The sequence below is a fragment of the Muntiacus reevesi genome, chromosome 7 (assembly GCF_963930625.1).
Source record: "Muntiacus reevesi chromosome 7, mMunRee1.1, whole genome shotgun sequence".
NCBI lineage: Eukaryota > Metazoa > Chordata > Mammalia > Artiodactyla > Cervidae > Muntiacus > Muntiacus reevesi.
This window is the reverse complement of record NC_089255.1, coordinates 14,588,504-14,608,604: the sequence shown is the minus strand read 5'-3', so window position 1 is coordinate 14,608,604 and position 20,101 is coordinate 14,588,504.

The window sequence follows — 20,101 nt, the reverse complement described above, 5'->3', positions numbered from 1 at the left end:
AGGAGCCCAGTGCAGGAGACCCTGCTCCCTGCAGGACTCTGGGAAACCGGAAGAAAAAAATCCCTTCCTCCTTGGGGTCCTTCCAGCCTCCTCTACTGGCATAACATCAAGCCAGATGTCCCAGGTGAAATATTTCCACAGCCCACCTCCATCATCATAGAGCCTGCAAAGAACCTGAGAAGTTCAAAATATTTGGACCTGAGAACAAAAATGTTGATGACCTGCACAGTTCTTTATCACATGTGTGTTTTGCAAATATTTCTCCCAGGCTGTGGCTTGCCTTTTCATTTTCTTATCAATGTCTTTTGAAAAGCCAGTATTTTTAATTTGATCAGGCTCAATGTATCAATTTTTTATTTTGTCATTCACGAATTTTTCCATTCTAAAAAATATCTGCCTAACCCCAAATCAAAGATTTTCTCCTGTATTTTTTTCTAGAAGTTATAGTTTTCGGTTTATGATCCATTTCAAATTTTTTGTATGTTCATTTTTAAAGATTTTATTTTCCTTTGAGCAATGTTAGGTTCACAGCAAAATGAAGAGGAAGGTACAACAGATTCTCCATACACCCCCTGCTTCCACACATGCATAGCCTTCCCTATTCACAACACCCCCCAGCAGAGGGTACTCCTGTTACAACTGATAAATCAGCATTAACACATCCTGATCACCTAAAGCCCATAGTTTCCATTAGAGTTCACTCTTGGTGTTTACATTTTATGGGTTTGGACAAATGTATAATGATATGTGTCCATCATTATGGTATAATACAGGATATTTTCAGTGTCCTATAAATCCTCTGTGGTCCACTTATTCATCCTTTCCTCTGCCCCTGCTATGCATTTATTAAATTGCATCAATTTTAAGTGACATATACACAGTAAATTACAAAAATACATGCATTTACCTTGTGCTCAGTCACTCAGTCATGTCTGACTCTTTGCAACGCCTTGGACTGTAGCCTGCCAGGCTCCTCTGTCCATGGAATTCTCCAGGCAGGAATACTGGTGTGGGTAGCCATTTCTTTCTCCAGGGAATCTTCCCAACCCAGGGATCGAGCCCGAGTCTCCTGCATGGCAGGCAGATTCTTTACCATCTGAGCCACCTTGACAAGAACATTGTTGAGTGGTTTATCTCACTCTGCTTTTTACTTTTGTCACTCAGCACTGTTTTTAAGGTCCATTGTGTTGGTAGGTATACATCTAATCCCTTGCTTCTCTGACTGCTGCACAAAACATAGATCGTGTGCATCTTCCACATTTTACTCACCTATTCCTCTACAGAGGGACAATGGATGTCTATGATTGTCCACTCTCAGAAATGACACAGAAGTGAACATTCTAATCCATGTTCTCTAATGGACCTATATGATCATTTGTTTGGTTTATCCACCCAAGAGTTGATTTGCTGGGTCCCGGACTATGCATATATCCGTTGATAATTTGTCTATGTAGTGCCAGACTGCTCTCCAGAAAGGCTGACTGTTCTGCACTGCCACCAGCAGTACATGAAAGAGCTTACACCTCCACATGCCTGCAACACTTGGCATTTTCCAGCTTTCCAGTGTTTGCCGTCCAACCATCTCATCCTCTATCGCCCTCTTCTTTTGCCTTCAATCTTTCCCAGCATCAGGGTCTTTTCCAATGAGTTGGCTCTTCACATCAGATGGCCCAAGAATTGGAGCATCAGCATCAGTCCTTCCAATGAATAATCAGGGTTGATTTCCTTTCAGATTAATTGGTTTGATCTCCTTGCTGTCCAGGGGACTCTCAAAGAGTCTTCTCCAGTCTTCGTTGAATCAATGGACATGAGTTTAGGCAAACTCCAGGAGATAGTGAAGGAGAGGGAAGCCTGGAGTGTTGCAGGCCATGGGGTTGCAAAGAGTCAGCCACAACTTAGCAACTGAATAACAATGCTTGCCAATCTAAGTGGAAGGTTATATTTCATTGTTGTCCTAATTTAACTTCTCATCATTGACGGTTCTAATTCTTAATAATTCTATTCATTTGCCTGTTTGGGTGACCACTTTTACAAATTGCCTGTTGATAAACTTCACCCATTTTTTTCTATAGGACTTGCTACATTTTACTTACTTGGAATTTAATTTGCTCTTCCTTTTCTAGTTTCCCAAGATGGAAGCTTATATCAAGGATTTTAAATCTTTCTTCTTTTCTAGCACATTCATCAATGCTCTAAGCACTGCTCTAAGCACTGCTTTGCTGTATCACACAACTTTAGATTAGTTGTATTTTCATTTTCATTTAGTTCCAAAGAGTTTGAAATTTCTCTTGAGACTTCTTCTTTGACCCATGTGTTGTATAATGTTCAAGTATCTTGGGATTTTCCAGCTATTTTTTAAACTGATTTCTAGTTTAATTGCATTGTGATCTGAAGGCAGACATCGTATGATCTCTGTTTTAAGTTTGTTAAGGTGTGTTTTATGGCCCAGAATGTGGCCAGTCTTGGTAAATGTTCCATATGAGCTTGAGAAGAATGTGTATTCTGAAGTTGTTGGATAGACATCAGTTATATCCACTTGATTGATATATTTTGTGTTCAACTGTATCCTTACAGATTTTTTGCCTGGTCAGTCTGTCTATTTCTAATAGGGATGATGAAGTCTCCAACTATGATAGTAGATTCATCTATTACTTCTTGCAGTTCTATCAGTTTTACCTCAGATATATTGATGGTCTATTGTTAGGTGCATATTTGTTAAGGATTGTTAGGTCTTTTTGGAAAATCAATCCTTTTATCATATAATGCCTCTCTTTATCCTTGATAACTTTCCTTGCTCTGTAGCCTTCTCTGTCTGAAATTAATATGAAAGTGAAGTGAAAGTGGTGGTCGCTCAGTCATGTCCGACTCTTTGCGACCCCATGGACTGGAGTCCGCCAGGCTCCTCTGTCCATGGGATTCTCCAGGCAAGAATACGAGTGGGTTGCCATGCCCTTCTCTGCTTTCTCCTAATTGATGCTATCATGGTATAGCTTTCTCCATTCCTTTACTTTTAAACTGTTTGTGCCTTTATAGTTAAAGTGTGTTTCTTATAAACAACTTAATTGGGTCATGTTTTTTAATCCATTCTGACACTTTCTGTCTTTCAGTTAGTATATTTAGATCATTGACATTTGAAATGATTATTGATATAGTTGGATTAGTACGTTCTATATTTGCTACTGTTTTCTATATGTTACCCTAGTTTTTTGTTCCTATTTTTGTCTGCATTTTGTGGTTTTAATTGAATACTTTTACATGATTCTATTTTCTCTCTTAACATATTAGTTATGCTTCTTTTTAAACTTTTGTTTAGAGGTTATCTAGAGTTTGCAATATACACTTCGACTAATCTAAGTTCATTTTCAAATGTCCCTGTACCACTTCATAGGTACTGCAAGTACTTCATAATAGCCAACTATTCTTAATTCCTTCTTCCCATGCCTTGAATTATTACTGCCATTCATCTCACTTATACATAAGCTATAATCAATGAATACATAGTAGCTGTTACTATTTTGGGCAAACCCGTACATGTTAGGGGGGCTTCCCAGGTGGTGCTAGTGGTAAAAACCCACCTGCCATTGCAGGAGACATAAGAAATGTGGGTTTCATCCCTGGGCTGGTAAGATCCCCTGGAGGAGGGCATGGCAACCCACTCCAGTATTCTTGCCTGGAGAATCCCAGGTCAGAGGAGCCTGGCAGGGTACAGTCCATAGGGTCACACAGAGTTGGACATGATGGAAGTGACTTAGCATGCATGCACACACATGTTAGCTCAATCAAGAATAAGAAAATTAAAAGTTTTTAATTTTACCGTCACTTATTCCTTCTCTAACACTCTTCCTTTCTTTATGTAGGTCTAAGTTTCTGACCTGTATCATCTCTTTACAGGCTACCTTAGTGGCTCAGATGGTAAAGAATCTGCCTCAAGGCAGGAGACTCGGGTTTGCCAGGTGGGTAAGATCCCCTGGAGAAGGGAATGGCTAACGACTCCAGTAGTCTTGCCTGGAAAATTCCATGAACAGAGGAGCCTGGGGGCTACAGTCCATGGGGTCACAAAGAGTTGGATACAACTAAGCAACTAACGGGTTCACTTTCTCTCTGAAGAACTTTTAACATTTATTACAGGACTGGTTTACTGGCAACAAATTCCTTCAATTTTCATTTGGCTGAGAAAGTCTTTATTTTTCTTTCACTTTGGAGGGATAATTTCTCAGGATACAGAATTCTAAGTTGATGAGGTCTCTTTTCTTTCAGGACTGGCAATATTTCACTGCACTCTCTTCTTACTTGCATAATTTCTAAGGAGAAGTCAGATGTAGTTCTGATCTTTGTTCCTCTGTAGAGGTTTCTTTCAATATTTTTCTTTTTGACTTTGATTTTCTGCAGTTTGAAGATAATATGCTTAGGTATAGGAGGTTTGTTTGTAGTTGTTATCTTATTTACTGTTCTCTGAGCTTCCTGGATCTGTGTTTTGGTGTCTGACTTTAATTTGGGGAAATTTTCAGCCATTATTGCTTCTAATATTTCTTCCGTTTCTTCCTCTCGTTCTTTAGCATTCCTATTATGTGTCTGTTACGCCTTTTGCGGGATTTCCCTGGTGACTCAGTGGTAAAGCATCTATCTGCCAATGCAGGAGACAAGGGTTTGATTCCTGGGTTAGGAATCTTCTTTCCTGGAGAAAGAAATGGCAACTCACTCCAGTATTCTTGCCTAGGAAATCCCATACAGAGAAGCCTGGCAGGCTACAGTCCATGGGGTTGCAAAAGAGTCAGACACAATTAGTGACTAAACAATAACAACACACCTCTTGTAGTTGTTCCACAGCCCTTGGACATCCTGTCCTGTTTTATTCCAGTGATGTTTCTCTTTGCTTTTCAGTTGTATAAGTTTCCATAGACATGTCCTCAAGTTCAGAGATTCTTTCCTCAACCATGTCCCGTCTTGACTGTGCTGGGCCTTTGCTGCAGCACGTGGGGACTTCTCTCGTTGCAGAGCATTCTCTCTAGAGCATGTGGGCTCACTGGTGGGAGTGTGTGGGCTCACTATTGTGGCATGTGGGCTTAACTGACTGCAGCATGTGGGATCTTAATTCCCCAACCAGGGATCGAATCCGAGTACCCTGAACTGCAAGGCAAATTCTTAACCTCTGGACCACAAGAGAAGTCCCCAAAGGCATTCTTCATTTCTGTTATAGTGTTTTTGATCTCTAGTACTTCTTTTGGATTCCTTTTTAGAATTTCCATCTCTCTGCTTATATTGCCCATCTGTTCTTGCACGTTGTTTATTTTATCCAAGTGCCCTTAGTATGATAATCATAGTTATTTTAAAACCTAGTCTGATAATTCCAACAGCTCTGCCAGATCGGAGTCTGGTTCTGTACTTGCTCTGTCTCTTCAAATCTTTTTTTTTGCCTCCGAGCATGCATTATAATTTTTGGAAAGTCACTCATGATGTACTGGATACAAGAAACTGCAACAAATAAGCCTGTAGTTATTTGGTAAAACGGGGAGTGGAAAGGAGAGTCCTAGAGTCCCATATTAAGGTCTTAGTATTTTGTCTTTGTTTTTTAACTTTTGGCTGCCCTGGGTCTTCACTGCTGCACGTGGGCTTTCTCTAGTTGCAGTGAGTAGGGGTGACTCTAGTTGTGGTGTGCAGGCTTCTCACTCTGGTGGCTTCTCCTGTTGAGAGCATGGACTCTACAGCATGCAGGCTTCAGTAGTTCTGGTACATGTACTTAATTGTTCTGTGACATGAAGGATCTTAGTTCTAGCATCAGGGATCAAACCTGTGTCCCCTGCATTGGCAGGCAGATTCTCAACCACTGAACCACTAGGGAAATCCAGGTCTCACTTTTTTAGTGAGCCTGTAGAGATAAGAAAGCCTTCCTCAGTGATCAGTGTAAAGAAATAGAGGAAAACAACAGAATGGGAAAGACTAGAGATCTCTTCAAGAACATCAGAGATACCAAGGGAACATTTCATGCAAAGATGGGCTCAATAAAGGACAGAAATGGTATGGACCTAACAGAAGCAGAAGATATTAAGAGGTGGCAAGAATACACAGAAGAACTGAACAAAAAAGATCTTCATGACCCAGATAATCACGATGGTGTGATCACTCACCTAGAGCCAGACATCCTGGAATGTGAAGTCAAGTGGGCCTTAGGAAGCATCACTACAAACAAAGTTACTGGACGTGGTGGAATTCCAGTTGAGCTATTTCAAATCCTGAAAGATGATGCTGTGAAAGTGCTGCACTCAATATGTCAGCTAATTTGGAAAACTCACCAGTGGCCACAGGACTGGAAAAGGTCAGTTTTCATTCCAATCCCTAAGAAAGGCAATGCCAAAGAATGCTCAAACTACTGCATAATTGCACTCATCTCACACGCTAGTAAAGTAATGCTCAGAATTCTCCAAGCCAGGCTTCAGCAATACGTGAACTGTGAACTTCCAGATGTTCAAGCTCGTTTTAGAAAAGGCAGAGGAACCAGAGATCAAATTGCCAACATCCGCTGGATCATTGAAAAACCAAGAGAGTTCCAGAAAAACATCTACTTCTGCTTTATTGACTATGCCAAAACCTTTGACTATGTGGATCACAATAAACTGTGGAAAATTCTGAAAGATGGGAATACCAGACCACCTGACCTGCCTCTTGAGAAACCTATATACAGGTCAGGAAGCAACAGTTAGAACTTGACGTGGAATAACACACTGTTTCCAAATAGAAAAAGGAGTATGTCAAGGCTGTATATTGTCACCCTGCTTATTTAACTTATATGCAGAGGACATCATGAGAAATGCTGGGCTGGAAGAAGCACAAGCTGGAATCAAGATTGCCAGGAGAAATATCAATAACCTCAGATATGCAGATGACACCACCCTTATGGCAGAAAGTGAAGAGGAACTAAAAAGCCTCTTGATGAAGGTGAAAGAGGAGAGTGAAAAAGTTGGCTTAAAGCTTAACATTCAGAAAACTAAGATCATGGCATCTGGTCCCATCACTTCATGGGAAATAGATGGGGAAACAATGGAAACAGTGTCAGACTATTTTTGGGGGCTCCAAAATCACTGCAGATGGTGACTGCAGCCATGAACTTAAAAGACATTTGCTCCTTGGAAGAAAATCTATGACCAACCCAGACAGCATATTAAAAAGCAAAGACATTACTTTGCCAACAAAGGTCTGCCTGGTCAAGGCTATGGTTTTTCCAGTGGTCATGTATGGATGTGAGAGTTGGACTGTGAAGAAAGTTGAGTGCCAAAAAATTGATGCTTTTGAACTGTGGTGTTGGAGAAGACTCTTGAGAGTCCCTTGGACTGCAAGGAGATCCAACCAGTCCATCCTAAAGGAGATCAGTCCTGGGTGATCATTGGAAGGACTGATGCTGAAGCTGAAACTCCACTACTTTGGCCACCTCATGTGAAGAGTTGACTCATTGGAAAAGACCCTGATCCTGGAAGGGACTGGGGGCAGGAGGAGAAGGGGATGACAGAGGATGAGATGGCTGGATGGCATCACAGACTCGATGGACATGAGTTTGAGTAAATTCCGGGAGTTAGTGATGGACAGGGAGGCCTGGCGTGTTGCGATTCATGGGGTCTCAAAGAGTCGGACACGACTGAGCGACTGAACTGAACTGAACTGAACCTTTGGATTGTGAACTTTACACGTGCTTCTCATTTTTTCCCCCTGTTCAATTACACAGGATGGCTAGAGCTGGCTGGAGTTGGGGTTTTCCTTGCTCCACGTTGGCTAGACTCTGCTAAAACCCCAGCAGGTTACACTCTGGTAAAATAGCCTCCTCTGGGGTGTTAAGAAGAATGGAACCTTCTGACATATTTCAAAATGGTTACTTTTTGTCTCCCCCTGCTGGAAGTATGACCCAATTTTCCTGAGACATCTGCTGTGAGAGCCTGGTAGAGCTCCTAGAGGTAAAACTCACAGACGTTTAGATGTCCCTATGAGACTGGGCGCCCTCCTGGAGTTTAAATCTCAGACTTGTCCATATGGAACCTCCAGCAGCTCAGCAGGCACAGTTGAGGTTTGCCTCTCCTACTGCTGGTTCTCAGGGAGGTTTCTGTCTATGAAACAGGTTTTTGCTCTGGTAAGTTGTGAGTATCCACACATCTCTGTCTTCACTTTTTGAAGCAATGGTTTGCCCTGTGTCCTAAATTCCCTGAAAGGTCCAAAGAGAGTTGCTTATTCTCAGTTTGTTCAGTTTTTCCTGAACAAACAGACTTTCAATCTCCTTACTTCCCCAACTGGAAATTGAAGTCTCTTGCTTTTTGGTTTGCATGGCTTACTTGTATATTCTGCGTAGTAATTCATTATCATTTTTAGATTTTATAAATATCTTCTCCCATTATATCACCTATTGTCCATAGTATCCTCTTTTGAACAGAAATCCTTAATTTTGACATCAACAAACTAATCCATTTTTTTCCTTCTGGTTTGTGCTCTTGAGGTTTTGTATAAGGAGTTCCTCTCTCAACCCAAGTTCCAAGATACTCTTTTATACTTTCTTCTATTAACTTTAGAGTTTTACTTTTCACATTGAAGTCTTTTGTGCTTTACAGTGTACATTTTTATTTGGTGTCAGGCAGGAATTCCATTTTCATTTTTCTCCATCAAGTAAGATGGTTAACCTGCCCCTTCTTCATTTATGTGTAATGTCTCACATTATGGTCTGATTTTGAGTTTTCTATTCTATCCTATGCTCTATTGGTCTGTTTTTATGCAAAATATTCTTTGTTTTGCTTTGTCCATCTGGCTTTTTACATGACTTTGTAGTGTGCTGCTGTTCACTCTTGGAAGGCTGACTTAATCCTGCTCATCTGTATAAATTTTAGAATGAGTTTATCAAGTTTCTGGAAAATATATCTGGAATTTTATTGGGATTTCATTGCATATATAAATTAATTCATAAATGACTGACTCCTATATAGTATTGTCATTCCATTCAAGAGCATAAAATTTCCCTCAATTTCTTCAGGTTAATTTCTATATCCTTTATTAGAGTTTTAAGGTCTTCTCCGTAGGTTTTCTTGTATATTCTTGGTTAAGTTCATTCCCAGGTACTGTACAGGCTTTTTTGCTGCCGTTGTAACTAGAAATTGGTTACTGCTGGTGAAGAGAAATGTTATAGGTTTATGTTTTAGGTTAATATATCTAGTGATTTTACTGAATTCTCTTAACAGTTTTAACAGTCATCTGTTGCTTCTCTTTGCTCTGTTTTTCAAGGCAATGTACCTATATTCTACCCCCTTTCCCCTCTGATAGCCGTAAGCTTGTTTTCCACGTCCGTGAATCTGTTTCTGTTTTGTAAATAAGTTCATTTGCATTATTTGTATCATATTTTAGGTTCCACATATAAGTGATATCATATGGTATTTGTCTTTCTCTTTCTGACTTATTTCACTTAGAATGATAATCTCTGGGTCCACCCATGTTTCTGCAAATGGCCTTATTTCATTCAGCCTTTTAAAAATTGCTGAATAGTATTCTATTAAAAAGATGTGACATATATATCTCTCTCATATATATATATATATATGAGACATATATATATATCTCTCCATCCTTCTTTATAAATTCAGTATGATGATAGTTTTTAAAAAATATTTATTTATTTTTAATTGATGATTGCTTTACAATATTGGTTTGATTTCTGTCATACATCAACAATGAAGTAACCACAGGCATACACATGTACCCTCCTTCTTGAATCTCCCTCCCACTGCCTACCCGTTACCGCCCCTCTATGTTATTACAGAGCCCAAGTCTGAGTTCCCTGAGTCATTCAGCTCCTCATTGGCTCTCTATTTACCTGTGCTAGTGTATATGCATCCATGCTACTCTCTCCATTTATCTCACCCTCTCCCTCTTCTCCCCGCTCCCCCATCCATAACTCTGTTCTCTAAGTCTGCATCTCCACTGCTCTGCAAACAGATTTGTCAGTATCATCCTTCTCGATTCCATATATATGCATTTATATACAATATTTGTTTTTCTCTTTCTGATTTACTTCACTTTGTATAATAGACTCTAGGTTCATCCACCTCATTAGAACTGACTCAAATGTATTCCTTCTAATGGCTGAGTTGTATTCCATTGTGTATATGTACCACAGCTTCTTTATCCATTCATCTGTTGATGGACATCTAAGCTGCTTCCATGTCTTGGCTACTGTAAATAATGCTGCAGTGAACAATGGGGTTTTTTTTCAGTTTTAGTTTCTTCAGGGTATACAACATGATGATTGTCTTATCTCTGCTAATGCTTCTCTTATTCTTTCTTCCCAATAGCTTTTTCTAGAACTTCCATTATTACATGCTGAATGTTAGCAGTAGAGTTGGATCCCTTATTTTTTTCCAGATCTTAAAGAGAATGCATTTAAAGTCTCTTTATTAAGTATGATGTTTAATAATGTTTGCTTTAAGTTTTTTGATATATCACCCTTACCAGGTTAAAAAAGTCTCTCCTATATCCGGTTTGCTAAGTTATTATTGGATCAAAAATAGGTAATGAGCTTTATCAAATGCTTTTTCTTCACCAATTGAGATAAATGTATGATTTTTTCCCCTTTATTAATGGGGTGATTTCTGATGCTGAACCAAACAAATTCCTGGGATAAACCCTACTTGATCAAAATACATTTTAAAAAATATATGACTGGGTTAGTTAGCTGATATATTTTATATATATATATCTCACAGTTGGAACAAGCCTATTCTTTTCATTTATAACTCTGTCTTTACTGATTTTGGAACCAAGATTACACCAGTTTCATAAAATGATCTGGGCAGCTTTTGCTCTTTCTAATTTTTTTGGAAAAACTTACATAAAATAGGAATTAACCAGCCCTTAAAAGTTTGGCACAACTCCAAAAGTTCATAAAATTTTTACTATCATGACTCCTCCAGCCTCATTGTCTTCTACTGTTTACCACACATTTTGGAAGATTTGGTTTAAATTAATAAGTGTACAACTTTTTCTTTCCCCAGGTGGCTGCATGCTATAAAGTACACACAGCCCTTAAGAATGGTGCCACCAGGGGACAACAGTTTGATCCCTGGTCCAGGAAGATTCCACATGCTGTGGAGCAACTAAGACCATGTGTCACAACTACTGAAGCCCATGCATCTAGAGCCTGTGCTCTGCCATAAGAGAAGTCACCACAATGAGAAGCCCACCCACCACAATGAAGCGTAGCTCACACTCACTGCAACTAGAAAAAGCCTGCACCAAGCAAAAAAGACACAATGTGGCAAAAAAATGTTTTTAAAGATTGGTGCCCTCACAAACTCAAGGTCATCCATTTCAACCAGACTGTCAACCTGTTTACTCTCTGGAAGCAAAAGGATCAGTTCAGTTCAGTTCAGTCACTCAGTTGTGTCCAACTCTTTGCAACCCCATGAATCCCAGCACACCAGGCTTCCCTGTCCATCACCAACTCCTGGAGTTTACTCAAACTCATGTGCATTGAGTCGGTGATGCCACCCAGCCATCTCATCCTCTGTCGTCCCCTTCTCCTTCTGCCCCCAGTCCCTCCCAGCATCAGGGTCTTTTCCAATGAGTCAACTCTTCACACGAGGTGGACAAAGTATTGGAGTTTCAGCTTCAGCATCAGTCCTTCCAATGAACACCCAGGACTGATCTCCTTTAGCATGGACTGGTTGGATCTCCTTGCAGTCCAAGGGACTCTCAAGAGTCTTCTCCAACACCATAGTTCAAAAGCATCAACTTTTTGGCACTCAGCTTTCTTCACAGTCCAACTCTCACATCCATACATGACCACTGGAAAAACCATAGCCTTGACCAGATGGACCTTTGTTGGCAGAGTAATGTCTCTGCTTTTTAATATGCTATCTGGGTTGGTCATAACTTTCCTTCAAAGGAGTAAGCGTCTTTTAATTTCATGACTGCAATCATCATCTGCAGTGATTTTGGAGCCCAAAAAAATAAAGTCTGACACTGTTTCCACCGTCTCCCCATCTATTTCCCATGAAGTGATGGGACCAGATGCCATGATCTTAGTTTTCTGAATGTTAAGCTTTAAGCCAACTTTTTCACTCTCCTCTTTCACCTTCATCAAGAGGCTTTTTAGTTCCTCTTCACTTTCTGCCATAAGGGTGGTGTTATCTGCATATCTGAGGTTATTGATATTTCTCCTGGCAATCTTGATTCCAGCTTGTGCTTCTTCCAGCCCAGTGTTTCTCATGATGTCCTCTGCATATAAGTTAAATAAGCAGGGTGACAATATACAGCCTTGACATACTCCTTTTTCTATTTGGAACCAGTGTGTTATTCCACATCAAGTTCTAACTGTTGCTTCCTGACCTGTATATAGGTTTCTCAAGAGGCAGGTCAGGTGGTCTGGTATTCCCATCTCTTTCAGAATTTTCCACAGTTTATGGTGATCCACACAGTCAAAGGTTTTGGCATAGTCAATAAAGCAGAAGTAGATGTTTTTCTGGAACTCTCTTGGTTTTTCAATGATCCAGCGGATGTTGGCAATTTGATCTCTGGTTCCTCTGCCTTTTCTAAAACCAGCTTGAACATCTGGAAGTTCACGGTTCACGTACTGCTGAAGCCTGGCTTGAAGAATTCTGAGCACCACTTTACTAGCGTGTGAGATGAGTGCAATTGTGTGGTAGTTTGAGCATTCCTTGGGATTGCCATTCTTTGGGACTGGAATGAAATCTGACCTTTTCCAGTCCTGTGGCCACTGCTGAGTTTTCCAAATTTGCTGACATATTGAGTGCAGCACTTTCACAGCATCATCTTTCAGGATTTGAAATAACTCAACTGGAAATCCATCACCTCCACTAGCTTTGTTCGCAGTGATGCCCACTTGACTTCACATTCCAGGATGTCTGGCTCTAGGTGAGTGATCACACCATTGTGATTATCTGGGTCATGAAGATCTTTTTTGTACAGTTCTTCTGTGTATTCTTGCCACCTCTTCTTAATATCTTCTGCTTCTGTTAGGTCCATACCATTTCTGTCCTTTATTGAGCCCATCTTTGCATGAAATGTTCCCTTGGTATCTCTAATTTTCTTGAAGAGATCTCTAGTCTTTCCCATTCTGTTGCTTTCCTCTATTTCTTTGCATTGATCGCTGAGGAAGGCTTTCTTATCTCTCCTTGCTACTCTTTGGAACTCTGCATTCAAATGGGAATATCTTTTCTTTTCTCCTTTGCTTTTTTGTTTCTCTTCTTTTCACAGCTATTTGTCAGGCCTCTTTAGACAGCCATTTTGCTTTTTTGCATTTCTTTTCTACGGGGATGGTCTTGATCCCTGTCTCCTATACAATGTCACAAACCTCCATCCATAGTTCATCAGGCACTCTATCAGATCTAGTCCCTTAAATCTATTTCTCACTTCCACTGTATAATCATAAGGGATTCTATTTAGGTCTTACCTGAATGGTCTGGTGGTTTTCCCTACTTTCTTCAATTTAAGTCTGAATTTGGCAATAAGGAGTTCATGATCCGAGCCACAGTCAGCCCCAGTCTTGTTTTTGCTGACTATATAGAGCTTCTCCATCTTTGGCTGCAAAGAATATAATCAATCTGATTTCGGTGTTGACCATCTGGTGATGTCCATGTGTAGTCTTCTCTTGTGTTGTTAGAAGATGGTGTTTGCTATGACCAGTGCGTTCTCTTGGCAAAACTCTGTTAGCCTTTGCCCTTTTTCATTCCGTACTCCAAGGCCAAATTTGCCTGTTACTCCAGGTGTTTCTTGACTTCCTACTTTTGCATTCCAGTCCCCTATAATGAAAAGGACATCTTTTTTGGGTGTTAGTTCTAAAAGGTCTTGTAGGTCTGCATAGAACTGTTCAACTTCACCTTCTTCAGTGTTACTGGTTGGAGCATAGGCTTGGATTACTGTGATATTGAATGGTTTGCCTTGGAAATGAACAGAGATCATTTTGTCATTTTTGAGATTGCATCCAAGTACTGCATTTCGGACTCTTTTGTTGACCATGATGGCTACTCCATTTCTTCTGAGGGATTCCTGCCCACAGTAGTAGATGTAATGGTCATCTGAGTTAAATTCACCCATTCCAGTCCATTTTAGTTCGCTGATTCCTAGAATGTCACCATTCACTCTTGCCATCCCCTGTTTGACCACTTCCAATTTGCCTTGATTCATGGACCTAACATTCCAGGTTCCTATGCAATATTGCTCTTTACAGCATCGGACCTTGCTTCTATCATCAGTCACATCCTCAACTGGGTATTGTTTTTGCTTTGGCTCCATTCCTTCATTCTCTCTGGAGTTAGTTCTCCACTGATCTCCAGTAGCATACTGGGCACCTACGTGGCAGCTGCGACAGACCGTGCAAAAGCGTGGCGGAGAGGAGCTACCCCGCCGAGAGGAGCAACCCCAAGGGTACCCCAAGGGTACCCCTTGGAGCTACCCCGTCCAAGGAGCGGCGGCTGCAGGGCGCAGGAGGACCGAGGAGCTACTCCACTTCAAGGTCAGGAGGGCGGACCCTGAGGAGACACCCCTCGTCCAAGGTAAGGAGCAGCAGCTGCACTTTGCTGGAGCAGCCGTGAAGAGATACCCCACGTCCAAGGTAAGAGAAACCCAAGTAAGACGGTAGGTGTTGCGAGAGGGCATCCGAGGGCAGACACACCAAAACCATAATCACAGAAAACTAGCCAGTCTGATCACAGGACCACAGCCTTGTCTAACTCAGTGAAACCAAGCCATGCCGTGTGGGGCCACCCAAGACGGACGGGTCACGGTGGAGAGGTCTGACAGAATGTGGCCCGCTGGAGAAGGGAATGGCAAACCACTTCAGCATTCTTGCCTTGAGAACCCCATGAACAGTATGAAAAGCAAAAGGATAAGGCATCCCTCAGCCCCACCTCAAGTCTTGGCCCTCCTCGGCCCTCACCTTTCACATTTGAATAAATGACTCAGCCTCCTACTTTATTGAGCCAAGGGGACTCCTAGAGACTAGCTCTCCTGTGTCTCACCTTACCTACTTACAGTGACTACATATCCAAAGCCAATCACACCTCTTTCTACTTGTCTCAGAGAACGAGATGTCCCTTCTTAAACCCAAGATGATTCTTGTAAATGTGCTTCAAAACCCCATCCCTCTCTCCCAGTGACCTCACTCCTTTAGACATCCTCTCTCTCCTGAAATTGAAACCCTCCCTCACTACAGGGCTCCTTCTCCTCAGACCAGCAACATAATCAAATCTCACCCATCCCCAAAAAATCCCTCCTTTGTGTGCCGTGGGACAGGCATTCTCACACACTGCAGGTGGGAGTGTAAATTGGCAAGATCTTTCTGGGAAGCAATCTGGTAACCTGAATCAAAAGCCTGAAAAATATTTGCACCCTTTGTCCCAGTAATCCTACCTCCAGAAATCCATCTAAGGAAGTAATCAGAAATGCTGACAAGGAGAGATGTTTAAAGATGTTAATCTCACTGTTATTTTAATAGCAAAAATTGGAAACTATCTAAAGGTTCAACAATCGGGGATAGGTTAAATAAACTGTACTTAAATACAATGAAATTTTGTGCAATCACTAAAAATATAATTTTAAAAGAAAAGTTGACATGAGAAACTGTTCATGAAGCAATGTTATAAGTGAAAACAGCAGCATATAAAAAATATATACAGTGGTGCTAATTTTCTTATATATATATGGCAAACACTTCTGGAACATTAGCTATTATATACATCCTGTCCCTCAATCTTCACAACATTTCTCTGCAGTTAATACTGTTGTTCACATTTTGTAGAGAAAGAAACCAACTAGAAAGAAAGACATCAGTGTTTCCCTCTTCTATAGGGAAGAAGGGGGGGGGTCACTGATGAATTTCTTCATACTCTTTGTACTAACTCTTTAATAAAGAGGTATTACTTTTTATCAAACAGAAATACTCAGCCATTCTTCTCCTTACTAGTTTATATATGTGAGTAAGGAATAATTTGAGCAATACAGAGAAAATGAAAACCCTCTTCCCACTATTGCTATTCCAATCACCAGAGACAGAGACAGTCCACTGTGGATAGTAGAGCTGTTTTATATTTGCTTTTAATTTATATTTGGCTTTGGTATTTATATTTGTTTTTCATTTTTGTCTGTAGACATATACAATTGAAAAAGCAAACGTGATCGTCTTACCAAGTCAGTACTTAAAATTTGACAATTTGAGCCCTTTCAGCCAGTCTTTTGGTTTCTACGCTAGGGGATGTCCAGGGCCCCTTTCTGCTGGTGCGGCCCAGTTTAATTTTGTCAAGTGAGGAAACATTTCTGACCGTGCCTGGCCGCCCCATGAGCTTTGGGTTTAAGGCCTGCAGAACTGAGTTCTCGTCCTACATCTGCCATCCACTAGCAGGACGACCAGGGGCTAACGGCTTTTTTTCTGCGGGAACGTTTCCCCGCCCTTCGATGGGGTAACAGCTCTTGCCTGCCCACGTGAAGGGGACATTGTGATGCTCCAAGTGGCTGATGGCTGTGGCTGGTTTAAGTGCGGCCCGCAAAGCAGTGCTCTTCAGGCTCCTCCCTTCTGCCTCTCCTCCCGATTTCCCTGCAGCCTGAGGGATTCTTCAACTTGTCTGGAGTAGAGAAGAGGGACAGAGGGCCGCAGAAAGGCAAGGGTCACGGTCCCCAGGCAAACGCTGGAGGTCCAGATGCTCGAGCTTGGCTTTTGGGCCCCCTCCAGCTCACTCGAATCTTCCGACTGACATCGGCGGCGGCGGACTCTCTGGAGGCAAGAGCAAAAAAAAGAAGTGCCTGGAGTGCAGCGGCATGTAGCATGGAAAAGCACTTAACGGCTGAAGACGCTGCCTGGCGTCCCCCTTCCAAAGCACATTTTCAAGCCTTTGCAGCCGCGAGCGGGTGCAGCGCCCACGGCCTTCTTCCGCGGAGGCGCCGCCCTCTAGTGGCCGCATGCAAATATTACAGCTGCTCTGTAGGCCCCGCCTCCCCCTACATGCGCTGAGCTGCCACTCACATCCTCAAAGTAAGGGGCCCTTAGAGAGCCCCCAAAGAAGACGAACCTGGCAGAAGGGGAAGCCAGGCCTGGGTGAACTAGGACTGGAACCTGGGACTCCAGATGCCCCACCCAGTAGATGCTTACAACAACTTCTCGACATCTTTTAAGCAAAAGGCACCAGGCAATGTTGGAGATTTTATTTAGGCTGTTGAAGTAGGGAAAAGGATCATTCATGAGAACCCTCTCAAAGAAAAGGAAGGGGCCTGAGGTTTTAGAGAGGCAGGGAAACCAGGAAGTCATCAGCCTGTCTCGTGGGAATAGCAAGAGGTGTAGATGGGTTGTTTTCTTGGAACATGTGAGAGCAAAGTAGCCCTGTTTCCCCAGAACTTAAAGAGGTGGGGGAATTTCTTAACCACAGTTGCCTTTCAGGAGCACAGTACTCAGATAAAGTTCAACGCTGTCCTAATGGAACAGGCTGCAGGAGGGCCACTTAAGAGGTGAGGGTAGTGAGGCCCAGGTCATGCGTCTATGGGTTTTAGTGCCTGAGGCAAAATTCCAACCTGCAGGTAATTAAGACAGCAAGGTGACCCCAGCCTGAAGTTGAAAGCTCCCTCTAAGAGTAAAATGGTCAAGTCAGAGTGCAAGGGAGGAGCCCAGCCTGCCCCAGAAATGGCCTGTGCTCAGGCACAGCTCTCGGTTTGATGGAGCGTAGCAGCAATGTGCTGGGATCCCCCAGGAAAAGTGTTGGGATTTACTGCACGAAAGGCAGGATGGTGGCTGTGAAGATACTGTGAAGTCCCCTAGTCAAGTTGGGGCCGGGCCAGCACAGGGGCAATTCTGGGATGCAGCTGCTCTGCCCCTCTGCTAGCCAGTCTGGGTCTGTCTGTCTCTGTGGCCCCCACTGTTTCTCTTCCTACCCAGCCTCTTTCCTCACTCACAATCTCTGCTCCCCCATAACTTCAGCTGGCACTTGGCCACTTGCAGCCCCTGAGTCTACCCAACCTCCAGCTCTAGAGCCCACCAGGAGCTGCAGCTTCCTCTGGGTCTTTTAAGACCCCTCCCCAAAGCTAGCCAATGTTTTCAAGCCAGGTCCCAAGTCACTGACTACCCTGCCATGCCTCTGGCAGGCAGCCCACCCAGGTCCCTCGTTTGTTCAGGGTGGCGTGGATGAATTAAATGATTTTCCTGCTTCTCGTAGGGGCTGGCACAAGACAGCCACTCTTAGAAGCATTGGGAGCAGCTGCGTCCAGGTTACCCGGGGCTGCAGTCTGGGAAGCCAGGCTGGAAGCGTCATCATCTCTAGGCACTTGAACCCACCTATGGGTCCTACGCTTTGCCTACAGGAGGGTGCTGGCTGAAGAGGGTGGTCTGACTGACCGGAGAGAAGAGGACTCCAGTGTAACAAGCCTGGGCTGTGGTCCCAGCAGTACTCCTGGCCTGACCCAACTGCCCAGTCTCCTTGATGGACATCTTAGCATGAGGGCTCATGCCCTAGGAGAGTAGTTTGTCAAACCTGGCTCTTTGCTGCCTGTTTTGGCTTGGTCTGACAGCTAAGAATGGCACTTACATTCTCAAAGGAAAATCACCAAAAGAAGAATGATACAGCAAGACACAGGGTCATTAAATAAAATTCAAATTTCAGTGTCCATAAATAAAACTTTTTTGGAACCTGACTGCGCTCATTCATTTATGTGTTGTCTCTGGCTGTTTGGGCTGCAGAGGTGAATAACTGTGACCAAGCCTGAGATGGTTACTATCTAACATCAACAGCAACTGTTTGCCGACTCCTGTGCAATCCTAGCCTGATGCCACTAGCTGCAAAAATCACCGCTGGCACTGGGGCCTGCTCATCAAGAGAATTCCAGGAGTCAATCCAGGTGCTTTTTCCCCAGAAGGAGCCAGCAGCAGTAATGACTTGAAAGGCTGATCCAAGGAGCAGTTGAATTTCTCCCAGTAAATGAATCATTGGCTTCCTGATCTATAGGTCAACCTTGCTGAGTCAGCTAGAATAACCCTATCCTCAGTCTGACTTGGAGACTGTCAGGCAAGGATCTTTCATTACAGGTGACAGAAACCCAATGTGGACCATCTAAAAGAAACGAGACCGGGATTAAGATGACCTGGCATGTGGCATGGAATCCCATGCTGGCTGGACGGCTGGACTGTAGGGATGCGTAGGGCCTCGCTCAGACCTGGTAGCGCCTGGTCCCACTCTCCAGATGCCCTCTGCACTTCACCACCTCAACCTGTTCCAGGCTGCATCTTACACCCTTAGCCCTCGAGGAGGGGTGAGCTGACCCAAGTCCAAACATCCTGAAGAAAAACGGGCTCTGATTGGCATATTCAGATGCCCACCTTTCCACTGGACAAAATGGCTTTCTGTAACCAGGGAGGGGTGCTGGAGGTAGGGGACAGCAGTGCTAGAATGTGTATCTTTTTTAATATTTATTTTTTATTTATTTGGTTGCACTGGGTCTTAGCTGCAGCACATGGGATCTTCTATCTTCGTTGCGGCACGAGGGATCTTGACTTGTGGCATGCAAACTCTTAGTTGCAGCGTGTGGGATCTAGTTCCCTGACTAGGGATCAAACCCAGGCTCCCTGCATTGGGAATGTGGTGTCTTAGCCACTGGACCACCAGGGAAGTTCCTAGAATGGGTGTCTTTCCTGTGCTTCTCTGGTATGTCTTTGTTACCTCTCTGCCCTGGCCATTCTGTCATGAATGCCCCCTTTACCAGGCAGGCTCTGCCCTCCTTCCAGACTCAAGCTGGCTGTCACCTCCTCCTGGAAGCACCTACCCCTGCCCTTGGGGTGCCCTTCCTTGGCGCTCCCACGGGATGCTCCCTTCCTGCTTCCTTTCCGCCCCCTAACCCCCAGCTCACCCAAGCTCAGGAGTTACTGGAACTCTCAGCCACATCTCATGCTCCGGCCCTGGGGCCCAGAGGAGCTTCGGGAAAGGTTTCCCAGATGACTGATTTGGATTCAGTAGTGGGGGTGAGTTTTCAAAAGGGGATCCTAGGATTTCCTTTCCAGCTGTTTCTCACAGGATGCAGGGTAGCAAGTTCAACTCTTGAGTTTTAATTCCTGCTTCACTACATACAGTTAGGCAAGTTACCTAAGCTT